Source organism: Octopus bimaculoides, chromosome 18 (genome assembly GCF_046866305.1).
Source record: "Octopus bimaculoides isolate indiv1 chromosome 18, ASM4686630v1, whole genome shotgun sequence".
Classification (NCBI taxonomy): domain Eukaryota; kingdom Metazoa; phylum Mollusca; class Cephalopoda; order Octopoda; family Octopodidae; genus Octopus; species Octopus bimaculoides.
Genome location: NC_142945.1, coordinates 25890251 through 25904373, shown reverse-complemented (window position 1 = coordinate 25904373; position 14123 = coordinate 25890251). Strand labels below are relative to the sequence as shown.

The 14123-nt window shown below is 34.9% G+C and overlaps 1 long non-coding RNA gene across 2 annotated transcripts in view; it reads right to left on the bottom strand.

Moving 5' to 3' along the window:
- Positions 1-630: 630 nt before the first annotated feature.
- The window catches only part of LOC149132024 (uncharacterized), a 61167-nt gene continuing 47674 nt past the window's right edge, over positions 631-14123 (bottom strand). For both annotated transcript variants that reach the window (XR_016244870.1, XR_016244871.1), the window contains exon 5: positions 631-2252. This is a non-coding gene — a long non-coding RNA (uncharacterized LOC149132024). The remainder of the gene's footprint in view (positions 2253-14123) is intronic.

Below are 14123 nucleotides of genomic sequence, written 5' to 3'. Positions count from 1 at the left end.
TACTTACGTCAATTGATTTAAATATATTAGAATCCGTCACTGGAGTTTTTCAGTAATAACTGCATATATAATTTCAGATAATAACTTGTTTTTGAACTCCTGATTATAAATATACTAGATGGACCCATGAATATTCCACGGAATTGATGGTAAACCTATTGGGTTGTTTCTGAAATCCTGAAAGCGTAGCAGATAGTGGCTCATCTGCTACTCATTGAAAATCGAAAAAAAAATTGGAATACGATGATTACTTAATGCACTTTATAGATACAATTTAAATATTTAAAGCACAATTTGATAGACTTAATACATAGCATTCATAAAATAAATATTCACTCTTATCTTTCCATTTTTCCCATTAAAAAAATATCCCTAAAATATGATAAAACCTTTACTTAGATTGCATATATCTGCCACGTAAATAAGCGTGAATATTTTACGAATTGCACTTATGCGCATGCGTTAAATGATAGGTGATATAAAAAAACTTAGTTCAATTAAATAAAAATACACTTTCCACTCTCCAATTATCACCGTCGCCACCACCACCACAACCCTAGCACCACCACCAACACCAACACCACCATCACCATCACCAGCTGCAGCAGCAGCAGCAGCAGCAGCAGCAGCAGCAGCAGCAGCAGTAGCACCACCACCACCACCACCACCTCTCTGTCCTCTCTCTTCCACTTCACTTCCTTCACTCTCTCCTCTCTTGCTCCTCTTTTTCACTCTCTCTCTGGCCTTCTTTAACCTCACCACCAGAACATCACACCTCTGCTAAAATTATAACTTTACCTTCAACTAACTTTTTAAATCACATAATAAATAGTACTTTCCCCTCACCTCACGTCATGGACACTTCTCTCTTCCCCTTTTTTTACTCCTACTTTTTCTTTCTCCTTTTTCTTTCTCCCGATTTCTGACCCCTATTTGCCCTATCCTCTTTTTCTCTTTCTTTTTTTCTATCACCTCTCTTTCCCGTCAACTAATCACGTGAAAGCGTTACCGACGGGCTTAGTAACGCAATGACAAGCAGAATTATTGTGAGATGGGACGTAATATATTTGTGTCTGATATGTAGAACGCCTTCCTGAGTTACTTGTCAGTCATTTAATTAATCTATCAATTTAATATGATGGAAAAGTTTTGAAACTCGATTAAGTGTATCATTAAGTGAATATTTTCTTTTGCATGAAAGTGACGTTTGCTTATGAAATGCAAGTCTAAAAATAACACTTTCATACTTACTTTGTCATGTAATCCATATTTGTGTAAAAAGAAGAAGTAACTATATATTGAAATGGGTTTTTTTTTCCTTGCTTAATATGCGAGTACTTATTGTTTTAAATCATGAAAACTGTACACTTAAAATTCATAGACATTATATATACATCCTAACTATATAAACCATGTATATCAGATATAGAGCATATTTTGATGTTATTGTTTACCACTATTCGCTCCTGACCGAGCTGTTTTATGCTGAATATGTCGTTCCAAACGTGATCAACAAGGAAATTTCCTATGAATCCTGGCAGCATTTTATATTGCGTTTTTATCTAGAACGGTAGAATCTAATAGTGACTGATTTCGTTCCCATAACATTTAGGACAAGTGATTACGTGATCCTTTTTTCTTGTAGAATTGTAAGGCATCAGAATACATTTAAGATTTTTAGAATTAAATCTTTACCATGATAATGTAGGAAATATGTCACCGAACTCTTGATGAAACTCAATAAGTGAGGTGTTGCTATGTCTGTGTGATAGGAATTTGCTTTCAACCCACATAGTTCCGGGTGGAATATTACTGCGTGGCTTGTTGTTCCCGTGTCTTTTACTATAGCCTTGGGCTGATCAAAGACTTGTGTGTGGATTTGGTAGACAGAAACCCAAAGAAGCTCCATCTATCTATCTATCTATCTATCTATCTATCTATCTATCTATCTATCTATCTATCTACCTGTGTGTCTGTCTGTCTGTTTGTCTGTTTGTCTGTCTGTCTGTCTGTCTGTTTGTTTATCTATCTATCTGTCTATTTATCTATGAGTGTTTGTGTGTATCTTTGAGTTTGTGCTTTCCCACCATCGCCACTACCATCTGACAACCTGTGTTGATTTCTTTACGTTCACGTGATATTGCGGCTCAGCAAAGAGACCGACAGAATGTGTACCAAGCTTTAAAAACAGCAATAATTCATTCCGATGAAACTCTCCAAGGAGGCTCTACAACATGTCCACAGTCGAATGACTGAAAGAAATAAAGGAAAGAAGATAGAAAAAATATCATTATTATGATACTAATATTTTAAACAATAGATTTAGACTAGTGAAATAAAAATATAACTAAGATAGACGACTAACGAAACTATCATTAATATGATGTACACCATCTGTGATTCAATTTTATATATATTTCACATATAAAATAGACTCGTATTGCATTTTTGCATAGAAAAACCATAGAAATGTAAATATGAACGCTATCAGTGGCCAGTGTTGGCAAAAATCGTATAGTGAAGTTAATGAGTTGTGCAGATAAGTTCAAAGTCTGTATGTCGCGGTATAAAATTATACAGCAACGTTCATGACTAAATAGGACAGTATTCTGCAGGGAGGAAAGAAAACTGATTTCTTGAAATCACCCTTTTCTCCGAAGGAAATGATTGAAACAAGTAATTTTTCACAGACGGAATATATATTCTGATATGTTTCATTCTTGTCAGCACAGTATACAAATTTATCCAAACTCACGAAGTTCGTTATATAGATATGTATGTTCAGTCTCTGTCATTGTATATGTCAGAAAACATGAGCATTAATAAAATAGCAGTCGATGTCAATATAAATTTAGTTAAAACCTTTGTCTAAAGACTATATTGATTATTAAACAACACATTTCTCGAAGCTATTTTGAAATATCCATCAGTTTCCATTACAATTAATGGCGATATATGTATGTTCAAACGAATATTTGGATATCAATAACATTTAACAGTTACAATAACCCTTCAGAGACTGCAAATTGTTAAGTACATTTAGAACGGCATTTCTTATAGGAAATAGCAGATTTCAACGTTTATAACTGACAGCAATATTAATTCACAATAAATGAATAATAAAGCGATTAATGAGAGGAACGAAAAATATTTCCGTATCTTGAAAGGAAAAAAGATAAAAATAAGCAGATAATCACTCACCCTCTCTCCCTCTCACTCCCTCTCTCTTTACCTCTCTATCTCCCCTTCCCCCTCGCTTAGTGTAATATATGTTGTATAGTAATCGGATATTTTATAGTAGATTTTACACCGGAAAAGAATATTGTTGCATTAAACTTATGTAAACACTGTATTCTACTTTTGGAGAAACATTATCATCAATAGATGCTTTGCAAATCCGAGATTACATGTACCATATCCTAATCGATTACATTTTCGGGACAGAAAAATCCTTCAAGCATTTTCGTGCATTGACTAAAAGAGAAAAAGGAAGTATAAAACAAACTTTCTTTTTATCTCATTGCGTTAAGAAATTCTGCGCTGGTTGGCAAAGTAAATTTCTTTCAGATATTCTGTTAAATGAAGTAGCTAGAGTTCATGTAAAAACAGAAAGGAAATTTACATAAAAATGTGTTCAACCTGTTTACAATAAAGGAATCACACCACTAGCCAAGCTTTACCAAATATTGCTCGTGCATTGAGAAAACAGAGACAATGAAGAACTGAAGTTCTGCAAATGAAAGCAGAAGAAACAAAAATTATCATTTCTTCCCTTCTTTTCATTAATATTTTGGAAAACATCGAAGAAATAATGTTATTCTCCCGGAGAGTAGCAACTGTCAAACATTTTGAAAATCTGCTTTAACCCAATTCGCACCACTAAATACCAACTGACTGTAGGAAAATATATGATCTTCCCAGTAACACACTTTAAACACCTTTAATGTGACGACGAACATTTTGAATTGAAAACAATTCTCTTATATTTGTGTTATTCTGGCCAAAGAAGAAAAGACATGAAACTTTCACTCTCTCAGTCCCCGAGGAATCTGTCATGCGGTCACTAACCTTATTAGAAATGTGAGCTAAAATTTAATTCTCACCTTACCGAATGAAAGAGGGATAAATGGGATTATATTGTCCTAGATATACTGTACATGTATATAAAAGATATAAAAGACATGTTAAGTTACGGATTTTAGGCATATGCTTGATGAAATAGAGCCAACTTCGAGTTAGCATCAAAACTCCGCTAAAAATTAAGTTTAATTCTTTATGGAATTGTTTTGAAGAATCAGAATACATTTTTTGTGAAAGTTGCGTCATCAAGATTTTCTCCATTGATTGCCTGCTGTATCGGCTTGTAAATTAAATTATCAGTAATCTTCAATACATCTCATTGTCTCCTGACATACATAATTTGTTGTATTCTCGCGTCAGATGTCTTCAATGTTACATTATCGATTGATATATCTCAATACACGTAATTTGGTATGCAACATTAAATAACGAGGGAAAGGCAAGTTGGAAGCAATAAAGGTAGAGGGACTTGATAAGTAAAGTGCTAAAAGACAACTATTATATTCTATTTATAAGTAAATTCACAAGAATTACGTATGGAGCAACTTTTTAAAAATAACTATAAATTATATTTGTTTTTGAAAGGTGGGATAGTTTATCACAGCTAATTTATGAGTATTTTTCGGAGGTCGTACGTGTATAACTGTTACTTATTTGAAGGCCAGGAATGGATTTAAATCTGGGAAAACTTTAAAGAGTTTTAGGGTTGTGAGGAAACTTAACGAATTTGTTATTGTATTTGTTATTGCATAACTTCATCGATTTGAAAATGTTTATGGAATTTGTTTCGAATTATCATGCACGGGTTGGAGTGAATCACATCAGAAAATAATTTATATCATGTAAGAATGAGTAAACCATGTTATATTAAAGTAATCCTACTTGTACAAAAATATACGAGCGTAAGTGTGCGTTGTATGGAAACATAATCACATGTGTGTGCACATGAGTAATTGTTTTTTTTTACCAATATATGTATATATATATTCTTTTATTCTTTTACTTGTTTCGCTCATCTGATGGTGGCCATATTGGCCATAAATATACACACACTCACACATACGATAGGTTTCTTTCAGTTTCTGGCTATGAAATCCACTCACAAGTCTTTGGTTAGCTCCAGGCTATAGTAGAAGACACTTTTCCAAGTTGCCACGCCGTGAGACTGAACCCGAAACCATGTAGTCGGGAAGCAAGCTCCTTACCACACAGCCACGCATATATATCAGAACAGAAGGTTGGACAAAATTTTTGTTATTATTATACACCATTACACATGCTTCATTTGCAAATAGAAGTTACAAAATTGTACATGTAGGAGAAACATGTAAGACATTTATTAGAAATTATTCAGAGAGGGAATCAAATAATATCATATAGTTCTCTGCTGAAGAAATGTGGAAAAGAAAAAAACCCAAAAAACATTCTCACAATCGATTTCTTCGCACCTTTGACAAACTAAGCAGAATTGACAGTGAATATTTGCATTGTGAGCTGAAAAATCGATGCAAAATATGGATACATACAAAAGCCAGAAAAGTGGTAAATACGTTACATCTTCAGTAGCCTGAAGCTTTCCCATCACAACAAGATACCGCATATTTCAAAACGAATATAAAAAGGAGCAGTAGAGACTCTTGAGTCTCCCAGTGTAGCTATAAAGGAATGTTTAATAAACATATTTCATGCTATTTTAGCGTCTATTCCTCATATGTCTTCTTCGAGAAAAATTGTACGAACAATGCATCCTTTGCAGAATTCCTTAGAAGAGCCAACCAGCTTCAGTATTTAGTGTCGTCTGATATGTGGATTGCAGATGAAACATTCTATGTTGTTTGGATCCCCTTTCTTCAAATTTAGGTGATTTTGGTAAAAACAAGTATGATAGATTTCATCCAACAATATGCTGTTTTACCGAAGAAACAATACACCACATATATTTGTATGTTCGAGGTTTGGAAAGAAAGTAAGTTCAATTTCAGACGCATTTCTATTGTGCGCAACTTTCAGGAAGCTGCACATAAAGCTATGGAAGAATCATTGCCTGGTGTGCATAGAAATGTTTCTTTTTTTCATTTAACCCGTTATCTGCAAAAAACATGTAGCTTGTTGGGTTATCTGTTCAATACTGATCCAAATATTGCGTCGAAAATAAAAATGGATACTGCTTTTGAATTTGTACTTTTGTGCAAGAATGACAAATATTTGATTACTCTTGGAACAAAGCTACCGCAATAAATTCGGACGTTACTCAATCGTTTGAAGATACTTATGCTAGTCGTTAACGTAGACAAGGAACTGAACAACGTGCCCCACTATTCTTACAACGTCCCCGTTTTGAATCTTTACCAATGGATTCAAACAATTATGAACATATAAACAATCATTGGGAAGTAGTCCATCGTCGATAACAATACGAAGTTAGTGTGCCAGCCCCAACAACATTGAATTACAAGGGCTTCGTAAAATGCAGAAAGAGAGAGATGAGTACTATAAACGTTTATTCGTTGGATATGGGCTACAGCCAAAACTCAAACTAATATACAGATAGTGAAAACAGAATATATGAAACTTTTACTAATTTTGAAAACATATATACTATCGAATTTATGACTACTGCTCATAGTTACCAAAAGAATATTCAAAGAAAGTTAGCCTCTCGAAAAGTTAGCATAGTAATATTTTCTTTTATTAATAAGGCGGCGAGCAAGCAAAATCATTACCGCGTCGGACAAAATACTTCGCGGTATTTCAATTGATTTTACGTTCAAATGCCACTGGGGTCACTTACTATTCCATTCCTTCGGGTTCAAAATCGACTTGACCTGCCCCCGGAATCCTTACCTTGAGCCAAAATTTGGAACCAATATTTTCTGTTATTAATAATAAACTTTCACTGCACACTTGTACCATATTAAATGAGGCACTTTTAATAGTACTACTTCAGTCGATTATATTGTTTCTTTCATTGTTTCACATGCTCTGTCTCTTTTCTAATTACGTTTAAAAAAATTGTGTTTTTCTTGATTGTGCATTATGTGTCGTGGGGACTGTTTGAAACAATTAGGGTCACTTAGTGCATATTAATGTTTTTCTCTCTATCCCTCCGTTATGTGTATGAGCATATTTCTCTTTATCTCTGCGCGGAGAGGGGGAGTGTCTATGTCAATGTGGCTCTTTTAATATATTGTAATGGTTCTCTATCTCTTTCTATATCCTTCCCTAACGTCCTGCCTCCCTCTCTCCCTTGCTCCTTTCGTCCCTCCATCCGTCTGTCTGCCTTCCTGTCTGTATGTGCCTTCAGTTCCAAGTAGTACTGTTAGCTAAAAGCCAACCGCCAAAACACGTTTTGTGTCCAGTTGGCGGTGCCAAATTGCGCAGTGCAATCAAACACGCTATTTGCCGCATTTTCAGGGGAACCAGGTAATGCTTCTTTTCCCCGCTCTGGTTAGTTTATGGTTCACGTGGTTGGCTTTGATTACGCATACTAATTTGCATTTTATCCAAGTCGCCTTCAGTAATTCACCGTAGAATGCTTTTGTTTACGAAGAAATTTATAAGACATAACCAATGCAGAGTAGGAATGGTACGTCCGTTAAATTTACCACCTCCATACAGTAGTTGATGCACCATACATACTATAACGACCACCATCTCTCTCCAGATTCACTGCTTGAGTTTTAAAGCTGTTTTGTTGGGATGTGTAACTTTCACTCATGAAAGTTACATTATGGTTTCAATTCCTGGATGTGGCAATGCATTGTGTTCTTGAGCAAATATTCCATTTAACGTTGCTCCAGTTCATTCAGATGGCAAAAATGAGTAATCCTGCGACGGAGCAGCCACAGGATCTGGAAAATCGGTCTTATGAACTTTTGGCTCGGGAAGGAATTTGATTGTGTTTTAAGATATGTATTCATAAGTGTGTCTATTTGTATGCATGCATTTATACAGATACCCGTTCACAGAAAACGAGGAAGAAGTTTAATTACAAACAAACTAATATTCAAAAAAATTCATGCAGTCGAAGAAGCTGGAAATTAGTTTCTCCTTCAATATCATGGATAGCCTGAGTGAATTTGAATAATGAAAATATCACGATCTCAAAACTGGAAATTGTTTACCCATCTATGAAATGTTGGACGTGGTTTCATATTTAAGAAAATAAAATCAAATTATCCATTTTAATTAAGCTTTAAGAATAATCAGATCTAAGTCCTTCTGGAATAAGCTTCTAGTGTTCTTTCCATTAATATAACGTTCAAGTGAAGGTCGGCTGCAAATTAAATATGATTTGGTCATTATACATATTTATTGAATCAATGTCCTGTCTTCTGTGTCTTTGATTCTCCTTCAGTTTCTACCTTTTGAATTTCACTCCCTCTCTTTCTCCTATCTGTTAATTCTGCTGCTACAGATGATATGATATTGCAAGTCTAGTCAGCCGAGTGATATTATTCTATATTAAACGTATCTGATATAATATTTAATGTCTGCCAGTGAAGTCTAGCGTGTTTTGGAAGAAGAGCTAAAGCTAATTTACATAATAGTACAACTTCCATAATCTAATCTAATCGAATACACACACACACACGCACACACACACACACACACACACACACACACACGCAAACAAACACACACACATGCACACACACGCACGCACGCACACACAAACACATATATATATACAACAAACACACACACACGCACAAACAGACATATATTTATGTATATATGTGTATATATATATATGTATGTATATATATATATATATATATATATATATATATATATATATATATATATATATATATGTATATCATAAATACGTATATGTTTGTGTGTATGTGCGCGTGTATGTGTAGGTTTAACAGAAATTGCTTACAAAAGAGACAGAAGTTCACAGACAAACATTAAATATTAAATCACACAGGCATCCACCTCACACCTACATGCATGATTTATGACTTAATGTCTGCCACTGGACCTCAGGGCATTCAAAACTATACAGAAATGCGTATGTATGCGCAGACACATATGTCTACATCTATACATGCACATATACATATACATATGCATACACACGCGCACACATACACATATATATGTACAAACACACACTTGTATATATCTATGTATACATGTGTGTATGGTGTGTAAATATATATATATATATGAAATCAATGGTTACATGCATGTATGTGTATGTGTGTGCGTGCGTGCGCGTGTGTACATGAACTTATATTCAGATGCATGGATGCGATCGGGATTGCGTCATACTCGCAGACAAAACGACCATCTGCTTATATGCTTGTGTAACTATATTCTTATGTAAGCTGATATAAGTATGTATAGAATACGATATAGAAAGGGACTTGATATTTGAGGTAGAGAGATCAGATATGGTGAAATCTTTATGCTGTATATTTAATCTGGTATATATCAATTCTGTGTTTTCTCGGAAGTAATTAGTCTAAGAGCATGAACTGGATGTTTGGTATTTTTACTTGGTTGTATAGAATTTCACACATATCTTTATATCAGCATTCCTCTAAGCCAAAACCTTTACCTGTATCCAATATGTATGTGGTAAAATTTTCAGGATATTTTCTCTTAATTCATAACAACATACAGTGCTATTCAAGGCGTAAATCATTTTTTTTTCCTGTTTCTTATAAAACTTTACTTGACGCTGTATCTTGCTTCTGCTCTACTAAACCCTACCACTTTTTAAGGAAATACTTTATTTCGTTCCTAAGATTATCTCACAGATTTAACTGAGAGTAGAAGTGTTTAGTTTACTAGATATTTCCATGTACATTCCATCACTGATCCTTGTCTTTAAAAGAACGATATCTTTATAGTTAAATATTTCACAATAATTCACTCGTTATGCAAAAACAGAAAAGTAAAAAATAATAAAATTAGCTAATTTCACATTTGGTATTTGTATTGTTTCATTTCGCTATTTCGCCATTAAAAATAACGTTTTGTATTTAGAATTTTGAAAATTCTGCTTTCTTATTGTCTCCTTTATTTCGAAATTTGGTTCATCCTTGTGTTTCAGATCATTCTTTTCCTGCCACCAGCAACGAACCCATTCGACTACCAATGCATCCTTCGGATTGAAAAACACGCAACCTCTCAATAAGTATGATGACCATCATTAACCAACTAAGAGAAGCCGAGGGGAATTGAGCCATTGAGAATATAAAACTCAATCCCAAAGTGTTCTTTTCATTTGCGAAAAAAAAAACCCCAAAAAACACCATGAAGTAACGTTAAAGCGGTTGACTAAACCCTCAACTATCTATATCTAACATAACTTTTCGTGCTCTTGATATACTAGCAGAAATAAATAGGATCAAGCACAACTCGGCATTGGGTCCGGATAGCTTCAGGGCACTGCCCTGAAGATGTGTGGACATCAAATTGCACTCCCTCTAGCTGAGCTCTGGAGGAACTCATGTGACGCAGGTTACATTCCTGATTATTTTCTTTCCCAGTCTGTCGTTCCAGTTTTCAGAAACGGAAGCAAATCTCTTGCAGCGATCTACTGTCCGATTTCTCTCACCTCTCATATCATTTACGTATTTGAGAGGGTGGTGAGATCACAAATAACCCACTTTCTCGAAGAGAAAATTCTGCTGAACCCCTACCAGCATGGTTTCCGTGATGGCAGGGACTGCTTGTTGCAGCTTCAGCACGATTTTGATGAAACTTCAAAATCTTTAGGAGAAGGATCCAACACTGACGCCATATACGTTGATTTTAGCAAGGCATTTGACAGAGTGGACCACAAAATCCTACTGAAAAAACTGTACAACAGTGGAATCCATGGAAATCCGCTGCAGTGGATAAAGTGTTTCCTGACAAACAGAAGCCAATATGTTTTATGTGAGGGAATCCGATCAAGCTCTGCCAACGTCAGTAGTGGTGTCCGACAAGGTACTGTGTTGGACCCACTCCTCTTCGTTATCTACATCAATAACATAGTTGACTTCATCGAACGTTGTACATTGAGAATCCTTGCAGATGATTCCAAGCTCCAGAAGGCCATAAACGGTATGGGAGACCGAACATGTCTTCAGTCAGATCTGTTTGTTGTTGTCCAATGGGCGGAAAATAATTATACACTTGTAAATTAAGATAAGTTTAATTTGATCCACTTTAGAAAAAAAGGATACTCTGAAACTCATATATATATATATATATATATATATATATATATATATATACCCTTCCCTCGGTCGACTCCCTAATGTCATCCAGCAATTGCAGAGACCTTGGAGTAATTGTTGATAAGAATCTAAGCTGGAGTTCCCACGTCAATAGCAAGTTTGACTTGGCCCACAAGATGTGCTCCTGGACTCTGAGCACTTTCTAGTCTAGAGATGCTAACACCATCATCCTTCTCTACTCTACATTTTCCCGACCGCACCTTGACTACTCTTGCCCACTGTGGTCTCTCCACACGAAACAACTCCTTATGGAAGTAGAGGCACTCCAGAGGTCAAGAACAAGAAAAATAGACGGCATGACAGACACTGACTATTAGAGGTTGACTAAAAAACCGCAATCCCTACTCTATCCAACGCTGCCGTGAGCGCTACGTCATATGTGTGAGTGAAACATATTCCATCAATATTGTACAAATGATGTTGACATCAATTTTAAAATCTATCCAAGACGTAGACACCATGCTATCCGCCCTCTACAAAAATCGAATTCAAGACACATAACAACATTTCGACACAACTACTTTACCTCAACCGGTCCAGCTCTTTTTAATATTATACCAAAATACATCAAAACAGAAAGAGATCCCATAAAATTCAAAAGCTTTCTGGACAAATTTCTTCAAAAATCCCGAACCAAACTTCCTACATCCGTATATGTCTCCAACAGTAACTCTTTGCTAGAGTGGGACATGGTGTCCCATACATGACTAAAAGACTTCACCAGTGTGCCCTATTAAGTTAGACATAACCTGTGACAATACTGACCGAAAGCTGTCTAAGTTATCTAAGTTATCTAAGATATTATGTTAATTTTGATGTAGTTGGTTAAGTGTTTATTAATATACAGGGGAGATAATATAAGATTTAGAATTGATCTTTTAATTGAAATCACTAAATACATTGTGTGTAACCTATTTTCACTGATGCATATACACTAATACAGCTCAACGAAGTTTTGATGATTATATTCCCATTCGCACTTTATACATCTTTTACTACTATTGTCTTACGTTCTTCAGAAGATCACCGAGGGTTTTTTTTAAAGATAAAATACAGCATATTTGAAGTTCACCTAAGTAATTCGAACTGAAATTGGCGTTCTGAAGTCGTTTAAATGCCGTTCTTAATTAACTTGTCATACATTATATTTCAAAACTGACGAGATATATCAACGCTTGATCTTTCTTGGCACTTCTTATACAGTTTCAATAAACTGTTGTGTAGTATAAAATATATGCTCATTGTTTTATATAATTGTCTGAGATCGAGATCTATAGATGAGCAATATCTCATGTGACGTCAAATGACAGTCAGTTTGAGACGTGTGGGAAGCATGAAATAGATGTAGGAAACAATAGAGAAACAGAAAAGTGAGAGATCCGAATATTAGAGAATTCGAAATGTAAATATCAAGAAAATGAAACAAATTGTTTAATAAATAAACAATACAGAAAAAGAAAATCTGGAAATATTCGGGTAAATTCTATATACTCTTTCATTAAAATTTGCATTTGCATTTCTTTTCATCAACAAAAGAAAGATCTAAATAGCTTATGTAGATATCGTAAACAAACGTATCCGGTTTTAAACGAGCAGAACCATATGTTGAGTGAAATGAACGTATTTGTAAAATCTTCCAAATACTTATTCTCGAAAAACCACAAAATGGTGAAAATGGTGAAAATGGTTAAAATGAAAACAACGAAGACTGACCCAGAAAAAAATGAGGCGATATATATATGTATATTCGTGTGTGTGTAGTGTGTATGTGTGTGTATGTGTATGTGTATGTGTGTGCGTGCGTGTGTGCATGTGTGCGTGTGTGTGTATGTATGTATATATGATTATATGCATATATGTATATACAGAGAGGGAGAGAGAGAGGGAGGAAGTGAGAGAGAGAAAGAGAGAGAGAGAGAAAAAGTGTGTGTGTGTGTGTGTGTGTGTGTGTGTGTGTGTGAGAGAGAGAGAGAGAGAGAGAGAGAGAGAGAGAGAACGATTTATCTCAAGTGAAATAGCAGCTTCAAGAACAGCAAATGCCTAACTCCGGAAGCAGCATTAATTGCAAGAAAAGTGATATGAATGTGATACTAGAAGAAAGCTTGAATGTTTTAAAAATATGAAAAGTTTAGTGCTTTGCCAGGAGATATACTAGGAAGGAGAAGAATCGGAAAGATTGAATTGCTCCTACATAAATTAAAATACCACACTGGAGAAGAAATTGAAGAAAGAGGAACTATTGAGGGTGAGAGTGAAAGAAAGATATAGAGAAATAGAGAGAGAAAGAGAGAGAAGGAGAGAGTGGGAAATTTGTAGAAGTAGAGATAAGGTAAAAAAGGGTGAAAAAGAAACGCAACAAGAAGAAAATGTTATCACAAGATGTAAACGAGAAACAGAGACAGTGAAATTATAGAAGAGACAACAAAACTAATCAAGGTATTTTTCTCCCTACTGCACTGGCAAAATAATAATACTGACAATATGAGATAATTAAGTGTAAGATCCATATCTTACCCTTTGAACAACTTAACATATAATTCCAAAACTCATCTTCATAGCTGTGGCACTAGGAAAGTTAATCGCTAGTTCTGCACATCATTGAAATATGTATCACAAGTTCTATAGAAGGAAAAGTTGTGTACATGTATCAGCAATCAAACGTTTCCGTATTACACAATAGGCAAAGAAAGTATATGAGCTTCAGATAGGATCGATTGTTGTTTGTAGAGAAAATAAGGAAAAAGAAAAGAGAAATAACGATTCACTTGAATAAATAATTCAGATTCTTCCTTTGCGTCT